At 48.4% G+C, this 12,343-nt stretch overlaps 2 protein-coding genes across 2 annotated transcripts in view; one reads left to right on the plus strand and one right to left on the minus strand.

Moving 5' to 3' along the window:
* PDZD7 (PDZ domain containing 7) overlaps window positions 1-2,117 on the minus strand; it is a 114,213-nt gene extending 112,096 nt beyond the window's left edge. The window contains exon 1 of the mRNA XM_073555789.1: window positions 1,856-2,117. The gene's annotated coding sequence lies outside the window, so the exon portion shown is untranslated. The remainder of the gene's footprint in view (window positions 1-1,855) is intronic.
* A 2,098-nt stretch (window positions 2,118-4,215) lies between these two features.
* SFXN3 (sideroflexin 3) overlaps window positions 4,216-12,343 on the plus strand; it is a 32,938-nt gene continuing 24,810 nt past the window's right edge. Inside the window, exon 1 of the mRNA XM_073555791.1 lies at window positions 4,216-4,655. The gene's annotated coding sequence lies outside the window, so the exon portion shown is untranslated. The remainder of the gene's footprint in view (window positions 4,656-12,343) is intronic.

The raw sequence follows: 12,343 nt of genomic DNA on the forward strand, positions 1-12,343 counted from the left end.
AGGCTTGAAAAAATGCATCCACATTAGTCAAAACAGGATCTTCAGGTGTCAAAGAAAACGCCTAATCCTGGGGATGGCCGCGCAGCAAGGAGATGACAATTTTAACCTCCTGCGCAGAGCTCCCCGATGAGTTAGGCGTCAAGGCAAGAAATAATTTACAATTATTCTTAAAATTAAAAAATTTAGACCGATCCCCAGAAAACACATCAGGAGCAGGGATCCTTGGTTCAACAGCATGTGAATGAGTGAGATAGGCAGAAATTCCCCGCACTTCAGCAGCGAGCTGCTCCACACGATCAGACAATTGGTTAATCTCCATCAAGGAGAAAAAAAAAAAAAGAATCCTCCTACGGCCCGAGAGAAAAAGAGGAGGATACATATAAAAAAAAAAAAATTCTGACCCTTTTTTTTTTTTTTTTTACAATTCTCTCCTGCTTTTGAGTACCCTAGAATCTGCGGTATGGCTGGTGATTCTGTTATGAATGAGTCACCGAGGAGGAAAAAACAAAAAGCTTATAAGCCCAGAAAACCGGAGAGGTTGGTAACTAGCGGATTGCAGACCCCTGATCCAATCCACAACAACTAGCAGTAGCCGTGGAGCGTGCCTACGGTGGTCCTAGACGCCTCGTCACGGCCGGAGAACTAAATAAGCCTAAAGAAAGAAAGGGAAATCTAAACTGCCCCAGAGCAGACCCCAAAGCAATAGACAGCCCCCAATATGTATTGTCGGTGAAACAAGATGAAAACAGACACAGGTAGAAAGATAGGCTGAGCAAACGATGGGGCCCTCGCTAACTAGAAAGGACAGGAAAGAAAAGCTGCTGTCTGCAATCACGCAAAAAACCCTGCCAAAAAGAATGTCCAACACGTCTGATAGAAAAAGGCCCTGAAGTCGCCAGACTTCAAATAACTATATCAGCACTCAGGTATATTCTGAAGACAGAGCCAAAAAAGATCAACTGATTGGAGACAAAATGGGGATTCAGCCCAGTCCCAGCCAGGGCTAGCTGAACACAAAAACTAAGTAAAACAGACAAAAACTCATATGAACAACAGCAGAGAAAACTTAGCTTTAGGAAGGCAGGAACCAAACTGGAAACCAGGAACCACAAGTCAGGAAAAATCACCAGCAAGAAACTAGGGAGTCGGCTGCCTTAAATTCAATCAGAAACTCCTGATGTCCAATCGCAGTCCTCTTCCTCAGGTGGCCGGTCTCTGCCACTTAGATCAGCTTCATTACCTCCCTTCACCAACAGAGGGAGTCCAGATAGATAACTCACTACTCCTCTGTCAGCACAGCGAGCTCCATAACCCTCACCAGAAGCAAACCCGAAAATGAGCTCACAACACCATATTACCACCACATGGTGACTGAATACAATACTGATCATTAATAAAAAAACACAATACTATCACCATAAGTGCCATTATACACAGGAGATCTGTACTTAGTATGCAGTGTCTGTGTACAGGTAATAGTGATCACCGGTGACATTATACACAGGAGCTCTGTATATAGTGTCAGTGTACAGGTAATACAGTGATCACTGGTGACATACACAGGAGCTCTGTATATAGTGCCAGTGTACAGGTAATAGTGATCACTGGTGACATACACAGGAGCTCTGTATATAGTGTCATTGTACAGGTAACAGTGATCACAAGTGACATTATACACAGGAGCTCTGTATATATTATATAGAGTACTTGTAATACAGTGATCACCAGTTACATTACACACAGGAGCTCTGTATACAGTGTCAGTGTACAGGTAATACAGTGATCACTGGTGACATTGTACAAAGGCACTCTGTATATTGTATAGTGTCAATGTACAGGTAACACACTGACTCACCAGTGACGTCTCTAGGTGAAGTCCTTTAGCTTCGCTTTTCATCTTTCATCCAGCACAGACCGCCATCACGTCTTCCAGCCAGGGCTCGTCTCTGCAGGAAATAACACCGTTATCTAGAGCTCCACTTGCAGAACACATTACTTAATTTTTCCCAACTTCTACAATACACCAGATGAAAAAAAAAGGCGACAGTGTCGCTCTGCACAGTAACAGGACCTTCCCCCATTTAAAACATGCAAAACAGAAGCCACGGAGACACCATCATGTGTTTCTCAACGCAAGCAATGACCAGCCAGGTCTTTGCCCGGGAAGGAACAACCACGGGAAGGGCAGTCTCCAATGAAGGAAACCACCTATGCCAAAACATGGTATCCATCCACATACAGCTGTTTCGGGGTATTGCCCCTCATCAGTGTGGAGTAGGAAACTGGATGGTAGGAGCAATGCCTAGTGAAAAGACTATGAAAAGGAGGATGAATGAACTCATGGAGATCAACATCCGACACTGCGGAGACACCATCACTGCGTTGAGAAACACGTGATGGTGTCTCCGCAGTGTCGGATGTTGATCTCCATGAGTTCATTCATCCTCCCTTTCATAGTCTTCCCCCATTTAAAACAGTATTCTCAAAAAAATAAAATAAATACTTCACTGCAGTAATAATATCCCTTAATTAGCCCCTATGGTAATAATATCCCCATCCTGGCCCCCGTGTGCCTAATTCCTGGCTCCAGCCATATTTTCTCTCATCCTACCCCCATATGATCTCCCGATCCTGCCCCATCTGTCTACATCGTATCCATCCTGCCCTATGATCATGTCCCATGTGTCTCCCATCCTGCCCCCTCCTGTGTCTTACTGTCATATTCTGCCCCCTCCTGTGTCTCACTGTCACATTCTGCCCCTCCTGTGTCTCACTGTCACATTCTGTCCCCATGTCTCTCACATTCTGCCCCCTTGTTTTGCATTCTGCCCAGGGTGCCCCCATGTCTCGCATTCTGCCCCCATCATGTCTCGCATTCTGCCCCCATCATCTCGCATTCTGCCCCCATCATGTCTCGTAGTCTGCCCCATCATGTCTCGCAGTCTGACCCCATCATGTCTCGCAGTCTGACCCCATCAGGTCTCGCAGTCTGACCCCATATCTCACAGTCTGACCCCATCATGTCTCACAGTCTGACCCCATCTTGTCTCGCAGTCTGACCCCATCATGTCTCGCAGTCTGACCCCATCATGTCTCGCAGTCTGACCCCATCATGTCTCGCAGTCTGACCCCATCATGTCTCGCATTCTGCCCCATCATATCTCAGTCTGCCCCCATCATATCTCACAGTCTGCCCCATCATGTCACGCAGTCTGCCCCCCTCATGCCTCGCAGTCTGACCCCATCATGTCTCGCAGTCTGACCCCATCATGTCTCGCAGTCTGACCCCATCATGTCTCGCATTCTGCCCCATCTTGTCTCGTAGTCTGACCCCATCATGTCTTGCAGTCTGCCCCCATCAGGTCTCGCAGTCTGACCCCATCATGTCTCGCAGTCTGCCCCCATCAGGTCTCGCAGTCTGCCCCCATCAGGTCTCGCAGTCTGACCCCATCATGTCTCGCAGTCTGACCCCGCCAGGTCTCGCAGTCTGACCCCACCAGGTCTCGCATTCTTACCTGGCCGCGCTCCTGCGGCAAAGCTCCCTCCACGCAGCTGAAGCACGCACTTGCCGTCGACTGACAATGTCAGACGCTGGCGACATGTGCGCTGCGGCTGACGTCAGCTGCCAGCCTCCGATTGGCTGGCGGCTGTTAAATATTGATGTGCGGGCCAATAGCATTGAACTGCTGCAGTGCCCGGTGTAGCCTGCTGGTAGGGGCCCGGTGAGCAGATGAGCCTGGGCTTGATGCGGGTCCCCTCTGCCCACTGGGCTCCATACCCCAGTCAGGGCATTACCCTGATGGCAGCCCTGCATCTATTACCTATCTGTGGTGTGTGGAATCATCACTCTTCAATGGAGTATGCAAAATAAGAGGTTGGACAGAGAAATTACATCACAATTTTTTTTTTAATTAAATAATATATATTAAGCTTACAAAAACGCATACAAATCCGCATGGAAAAAATGCATAAAAATCCGCATCATATCCGCACGGATTTTTATCTGTGTTTTCGGCCAAGAGATGCAGAATCTGCGCAGAAAATTCCACAGGCAAATCTGCACGGTGTGCACACACCCTAATGTGACCCCATAGTCAGAGCTGTCTCCAGGGCTCCTCCCCATGCTGTTCTCCTTCCATTCAGCACTTTTCCCGGCCATTTGAATATTTTCACTGCCCCCCAACCCTCCTTATAGGGTCTGCTGGAATAAAGCTCGGCTCTCCCAGTGACTTCCATTATACTCGTTACTGGAAACGAGCATGCGCGCAAACACCGGAGCATGGCAGTGCTCGCTCCCCCTGTGTAATGTGGCCCCGCGGCTCTGCTGCATCTCGTCCTCCTCGCCCTCTGTCACGCTGTTACCCCGCACGGGGTGGGGAATATTTTGCATTCTCATGTGACCGTCCTCAGCCCGCGCCTCCGTGAGCAGCAGCTATTCTTAGTCACCCCCGCCGTGCCGGCTCCCCCTGCTCTGCTGAGGTTTCCAGTGACAGCAGCAGCCAGTCACAGCGAGGCCGCCCTCCTGCCTGTGTGTGCGGCATGAGCCCAGCACTGGCGGCCTCCCCTCCCCTGTACACTACGGTGACGTCACGGAGAGGTCGCGGCGATCACTGGATGCCGGGGAGCACTGACGGCAGAGCAAGGACGAAGGAAACGTAAGTGACTGTAGTGTACCCTCCTGTGCACCCTGTACACACTGTGACTGCACCCCCCACCCTGTACACACTGCACCCCCCACCCTGTACACACTGTGCCTGCACCCCCCACCCTGTGCACACTGTGCCCCCCACCCTGTACACACTGTGCCCCCCACCCTGTACACACTGTGCCCCCCACCCTGTACACACTGTGCCCCCCACCCTGTGCACCCTGTACACACTGTGCCTGCACCCCCCACCCTGTGCACACTGTGCCCCCCACCCTGTACACACTGTGCCCCCCACCCTGTACACACTGTGCCCCCCACCCTGTGCACACTGTGCCTGTGCCCCCCACCCTGTACACACTGTGCCCCCCACCCTGTGCACACTGTGCCTGTGCCCCCCACCCTGTACACACTGTGCCTGTGCCCCCCACCCTGTACACACTGTGCCTGTGCCCCCCACCCTGTGCACACTGTGCCCCCCACCCTGTGCACACTGTGCCTGTGCCCCCCACCCTGTACACACTGTGCCTGTGCCCCCCACCCTGTACACACTGTGCCTGTGCCCCCCACCCTGTACACACTGTGCCCCCCACCCTGTACACACTGTGCCCCCCACCCTGTACACACTGTGCCCCCCACCCTGTGCACCCTGTACACACTGTGCCTGCACCCCCCACCCTGTGCACACTGTGCCCCCCACCCTGTACACACTGTGCCCCCCACCCTGTACACACTGTGCCCCCCACCCTGTACACACTGTGCCCCCCACCCTGTACACACTGTGCCCCCCACCCTGTACACACTGTGCCCCCCACCCTGTACACACTGTGCCCCCCACCCTGTGCACACTGTGCCTGTGCCCCCCACCCTGTACACACTGTGCCCCCCACCCTGTGCACACTGTGCCTGTGCCCCCCACCCTGTACACACTGTGCCTGTGCCCCCCACCCTGTACACACTGTGCCTGTGCCCCCCACCCTGTGCACACTGTGCCTGTGCCCCCCACCCTGTACACACTGTGCCCCCCACCCTGTACACACTGTGCCCCCCACCCTGTACACACTGTGCCCCCCACCCTGTACACACTGTGCCCCCCACCCTGTACACACTGTGCCCCCCACCCTGTACACACTGTGCCTGTGCCCCCCACCCTGTACACACTGTGCCTGTGCCCCCCACCCTGTGCACACTGTGCCTGTGCCCCCCACCCTGTACACACTGTGCCCCCCACCCTGTACACACTGTGCCCCCCACCCTGTGCACACTGTGCCTGTGCCCCCCACCCTGTGCACACTGTGCCTGTGCCCCCTGTGTGACTGTACCCTCCCCCACCCTGTGCACGCTGGGGTCTGCTGGCACAGAGCCGTTATAGCCTGTAGACATACACCGCTCTGGTGGTTAGCAGCAGCGTTGTCTCTAGATAGCCGGCAGAGAAAGGGTTACAGGGCAGCAGCGCGGAGTATAGGACCAGGAAGCAGTGGGGTATCTCTGTCTGTCTGTCTGTCTGTGTAATCTGTCCTTGGCCGGTGCCGCACTACTGTCACACTGCGGGGACACATCCTGACGCTCCCCGTGTGCCCTCAGGAGTCACGGTCAGGTGGTAGATTGCTGTTATGGGTGGCACAGTCCATGTACCTGGGGTCACCGCTTGGGCACACTTCCTTCTAGGCCGTAGGTGGATTGGCCTTGGTCAGGGTAGATTAGGGTCAGGGTAGGTTTATGACCACAGTGAATAGGACCTGTCTATTGGGGGATTAGAATATGTTTGGGATTAGTGTGTGTTTACATTTGCAAACCCTGACCCCCAACCGTAGTGGCACATTATGGGCTGAGAATGCATTATGTCACTAGATATAAGTGTACACTGCATGTTAGGCCTCTTTCACACTTCATTTTTTTGCATCAGTTATAATCCGCCAAAAAGGCGGACAAGCGGATCCGTTCTCAACTGATGTGAACGGATGGCACAGCTCTCCGGGAAGGAGAGAGAGAGAGAGAGAGAGAGAGAGAGAGAGAGAGAGAGAGATTTTTTTTTTTTTGGCCGGCACCCAGAAAGAAATTCGGGTTAAATCAGTGTTTGCAGGATCCGCCACAGAAAAAAACGTTACAAGCTCCGTTTTTAAATTTTTGAGGATGGTGACGGACAGCAACTTTTGGCGGATCCTCACAAAAAACGGATGCAACGGACAGCAATCCGTCACAATCCGCCATTAATGCAAGTCAATGGGAAAAAAACGGATCCTCAAAAAAAATTTGAGGATCCGTTTTTTTTCAAAACCTGGCGGATTGTGACTGATTGTAAAAAACGGAAGTGTGAAAGAGGCCTTAGTAACCAGTGGGGTTTTTCGCCGTCGTACATTTTGGGTGGGGTCCTGGCACTGCTGCCAAGTAATCGGAACGAAAAGAAGAGACCAGATCTCCATGAGAGGATCTTCTCCCTGCTGGATCCTGTGGGATGTGCAGCACACGGTGTGTTACCTGGACACCTAGAGGTGAACACATTGGAGCAGACAGCGTTCAGCAGAGGTTTCTTTTCAGTATTTATTTTTGGTATATTTCCATATTTCAGCAGTAAGAGAGAAATATTTTTGTTTTCCCGTCTTTGATCTTTTGTATATTTTGTAAACAAAGGGTTTTCAGTGCTGGGAGGTGACGCCTCCATATACCGGCGCAGTCGGCAGACTCACTGCTGCCGTTCTCATGGAGACAACAAGGGAAAGCAGAAAGAGAAAGAAAGAGTTAATGAAGAATCCCTCCCTTTAATTTGACTTTATATGGAGGTTAAAACGGAAAGTTTGAGTAAAGTATCTGGGCATAGTCCCAAAAGGCTGGGGCTGGTACGAGACGGAGCCCTGGAAAAAATGATGAATTTGACTTTTTGTAGAAGGTATTTTGGCCTTGGTACAGTCACACAGCGCATGATCTAAATGTGGGGGATTCAGATTCCAGGATTCAGCTGAATTTCCGACACTCGGACATTGTGGGAGGATGAATTGTTCTACTTGTGATGTACAGTAATGTTCAGTCATCACAACGAAGGATTACAGGAAAGAATGGAAGAGAAATAAGACAAAGAGGTCACACAGTGCAGCATTAAAGGGAACCCGTCCTCGGATTGACGCCGCTTGAATCTTTTTACGAGTTCCCTTAACAAACTTTGATGATGGAAACGGCGCCATCTGCTGTCTGCTGAAAACAGTCCCTCCACAGAATAATTCCGCAGCTGTTGTATACTCCAGAAGTCAGAATTGCACCTGGCGCAGACGTGTAAATCGGGGTCTCGCGACTATGATAGGGCTGTCTGTACTTTTATTGTAAACAAGGGTAAAGGTATAAAATAATGTAAAAAAGCATTACCTATTAAAACCCCAACATTTTAGCGCCACCACTCCATACCATTCAGAGATTTTATCGTCCTCAGCAGTCATGGTGATATTTATGACGAGTTATTGGCTGCAGCAGTCACATGAATGAATATAATGGGGCATTATATGGTTTTCACTGAAAGGCCGGGGTCAGATTTGCGAGAAACTCGGCACAAGTCTCGCACGTCAATACCTGGCACTGCCGCCCGCACTCGGGACCGGCGTCTGAGGCTGCATAGAAATACATTTTTGCACGTCTATTTTCTCCTCCTTTTCTTCCAAGAGCCACAACCTTTTTGCTTTTGCATGAACATAGCCATACGAGAGCTTGTTTTTTTGTTTTTTTTTTTTGCAGAACGAGTTGTAGTTTTGAATTATACAATTCATTTTACCATATAATATACTGAAATATGGGGAAAAAATCCAAGAGAGGGGAAATGGCAAAAATACTCCAATCCCCCAATATCTTTTTTTTATTCTTTTTCACAGCATTCCTTGTGCGCTAATAATGACCTGGCAAATTTATTTTCCTGGTCAATTTTGATAAATTTCAAATTTTCAGCATTTAGATTTTTGTATGTTTTAAATTTCTTTATTTTTAAATTCCTAATTCAAAAGGGATTGAATAAAACTTAATAATTGTATAACTTTTTAAAAAAAATATTTTAATTTTTACTTGTTTTCAACATCCACCTAGGGAATTGAAAATGTGATTGTTTGGTAGCATGAGCACTGTGTATACCCACCCCCACCACTGACATCGCTTCCTGTGCACAGTGTTGGCAGATCGCCGTCCATCATTGTTGCACGGATTAGACAGAGCGCATCACGAGAGGATTAGCAGAGCTGCAGCAGATACAATGAGGACTGTCTGAAAACTCCAGCAATTAGCACGGTCAGTGACACATTAGACTGGGAAGCCTTAGGCCTCGGTTTTTTTTCGCGTTTCCTAGGGGGTATTTTCCGTGTGTTTTTGCAGCGAAAATGTGAAAAATAAGCATCCCATGCATTCCTATGGGATTCCGCAATGCTGTGCTAATGCTGCGGTTTTAACCGCGGCGGAATCGCTTTATGGTAAAAACCGCAGCATGCTCATTAATTTTGCGGAATCGCGGCGATCCCGCACCCATAGGAATGCATTGTTCTGCTTATTTTCCGCATGTGGCTGTGCACACCATGCAAAAAGTAAGCAGAACATTTGCGGATGGTACCCACGGTCCGGAGGAGAGGAGACTGTCCTCCGGGCTTTGGGTACCATATCCCTGTAAAAAATAGAATTTAAAATAAAAAATATTGTTATTCTCACCTTCCGACATCCCGCGCAGCCTTCCCGCTTCTCTCCACGCTCCCGGTCCCAGTAAGCCTTTGCGAGCGATGACGTCCATTCTCGCGGGATCGCGAAGTCTCGCGGTCATTCGCGTGACGTCATCGCGAATGACTGTGAGACGTCGCGATCCCGCGAGAACGGACGTCATCGCGGTAATTGCCGCAAAGGATTACTGGGACCGGGAGCATGGAGAGAGGCGGGAAGGCTGCGCGGGACGTCGGAAGGTGAGAATAACAATATATTTTTTTTTTTTTATTATTATTTTTTACATTCTAACTTTTACTATTGATGCCGCATAGGCGGTCTCAATAGTAAAAAGTTGGTCACACTCATCAAACACTATGTTTGACGAGTGTGACCAACCTGTCAATCAGTTCTCCAAGCGATGCTACAGATCGCTTGGAAAACGCTAGCAATTCTGCAAGCTAATTACGCTTGCAAAATGCTATTTTTTCCGCGGGAAAATCGCCGGAATTTAAAATGCGATTTTCCCGTGGAATGGAATTCCGGAATTCTCGCGGTAATTTCCGCGAGAGTTCCGCTACGTGTGAACCCAGCCTAACCCTGGTGGCATGGCACCTTCTTGGGTTCACCAGGTACTCATGCCGACCTTGTCTCCCAGCTCTAGATTATGGATTTTCGTCTTCAGTTATTTTTAGAACACAATGCATTAATAGCGCAGAATGAGATGGGAAGTTGCATGGATGCAGAGCTGCTTTTCTCTCTTCTGCCGTCAGTGTAGTGATAATCCGGTGCTGAGACATTGCAGTATTAGATTTATACAGTGTGAATCCATACAACGAGCGCCCTATGGATACCTGGACCTTTCCTGGAGATGGTCGAATATAGTAGAACATATATTTTTTACTGCTTTCAGCATTGCACTAATTCACATAACTCTAATAACTGTCTCAGGGAATATAATCTGGCCCTGACTGCAAGGATTAAGCGACTACCTATAGTTTAGCTGTGTGGCTGTCACAGAGATGAAGACACAGGATGAGGAATGATTTCTTCCATGTTCTGGGGCGTTCAGTGTCGAGGAAATCCCTGCCTCCTGTCTTCAATATAATATCACCCCCCTAATGCGCACATGACACTGACCAGTGACGTGCAGCTGTGGCGCCGAAATCCCGCGCCTGCGCCCTGCACTCCCTCCACAATTCACACCTTTTATTCTCTTCAATGGGCCGTGTATTCAGTGCATATGTACACATGGTTCCTAGCGATGACAGTGCAGGGAGGAAGTGGGGAGAGCAACTTATCGTCGCGCACGCCGAAGGTCACTGGAGAGGAAGTCGTTGGCGTCTGCGCAGAAGATCCCTGAATACTGTGCCCATAGAAGGTGCCAAAAGGTTTGGCTTGTAGAGGGAGTTCAGGGCGCAGGCGTGGGATTCTTGTGCCAGAACTGATGTGCATGGGAGGGGGGTGATATTATAATGCAGACAGGAGGCAGGGATTCCTTCCAGGCACCACAAGCCCCGGAGCCTGGAAGAAGTCATTAGTATAAAGAAATAAAATAAGTTTTCTCAAGAAGATCATTAATATGAGGCATACAGGTAGGACTAGTTTAACATTTCTATAACTATATATCGACTTGCCTGTACTGTAGGTATTACTAACTCAGAATATGCGTGTCTTCTCTAAGTCTATTCATTTAGGCATAGAAGACACAGAGGAGTTACTGTGAGGGAAGTAGTAATGCACAAGATTGACAGACAGGGCCCATTGGGAAAGAGATAAGTATGGAGTAGTCTGGGTATCCAAGCCGAACCAGGTAACCAAAGGCAGTCCTCCATAGCCTTGAAATTAAAGTCTCATACATCCTGTTGGGTATTGGTTGTTACTATTCTATATACGTATAAGATAAATACTAGCGATGAGTGGATCGATTCGCGAAGAATGAACTTCAAGTCGAATTTCCTCAAATTTGACCCCCCCCCCCCTCCAAAAAAAAAAAAAAAAAAATTTCCAGGTGCTATTTCACACTCTGCTGAAGAATCAGTAAAATGAAGTCGGGGATGGCTGCGCAGTCTTTTCCATATTGCCTTGCAGATATCACATCGTATGGTCTCGTGCAGCCAATCGGGGGAACTATCACAGCCACTTTAAAAGAAGCGCCATTCTAAGATTTTACAGAATGGGGATAGGAGGTCAGAGGGCACAGATCTTTGCACATAGGGGCAGAAAAAGCTAATTCTGATTGTGGTATACTACTGCACTGCTAAAGCAGATTGAAAATGGAAGCAGTAGTCTCCGTCTGTGATTACTAAACCAAAGATTCAAGTGATATAGGGAGGTGCTGGACCTGCATAGTCAGTGTGACTGTGAATTGATTGATCTGTGATACACCATTGTAGCAGCACCTTAATAACATATTTTTATATTCTTCGGGTTCTGCAAGAGGGCAGTTTAATACCCATCTGTCCTGATGTTTCTGCTAAACAAAAATCATGAAACCAAGGCTTGTGTATCACAGAAATTGTGAATCCTGGATATTAAGACAGACCGACCATATTTGTTTATATATTTTTTGGTTTTGTGAAGATAAAAGAAAAATCTCCACAATCTAGAAATGTAAACACAACTGTCTACCTCCCACTGGTTGCATGTTGTACATTTTTTTTTTCACACTTCATTGATATTTTAGTCCAATATTGGAGCCATACACGCCACCCGAATTCCGCCGTTGGTTACTACCAGTTACCATCCGTAGTTACCATGTGGTCACTTGCACATTTACAAAGGCTCTGTTTGCATTAAAAAGCTAAAAGTGTTCAGTGCACACTTAGGAGACATCTGATAGTTAGAGACATCTTTTTCCAGAGGCTTTGCTGTATTGTGATTCGCAGCAATTGTTTTTGCCGCAAATCACGTTTTGGGAAAAAATTAGGCGAATCTGGTAAACTCAAATTCCAAAACTATCCACAAATCTCTAATAAACACAGAATATGCAGTCTATGGTATTCTGCGTACATGTTTGCACCTTTAATATTTCGCATAGAG

Source organism: Dendrobates tinctorius, unplaced genomic scaffold (assembly GCF_039654945.1).
Source record: "Dendrobates tinctorius isolate UK_male_01 unplaced genomic scaffold, ASM3965494v1 ptg000230l, whole genome shotgun sequence".
NCBI lineage: Eukaryota > Metazoa > Chordata > Amphibia > Anura > Dendrobatidae > Dendrobates > Dendrobates tinctorius.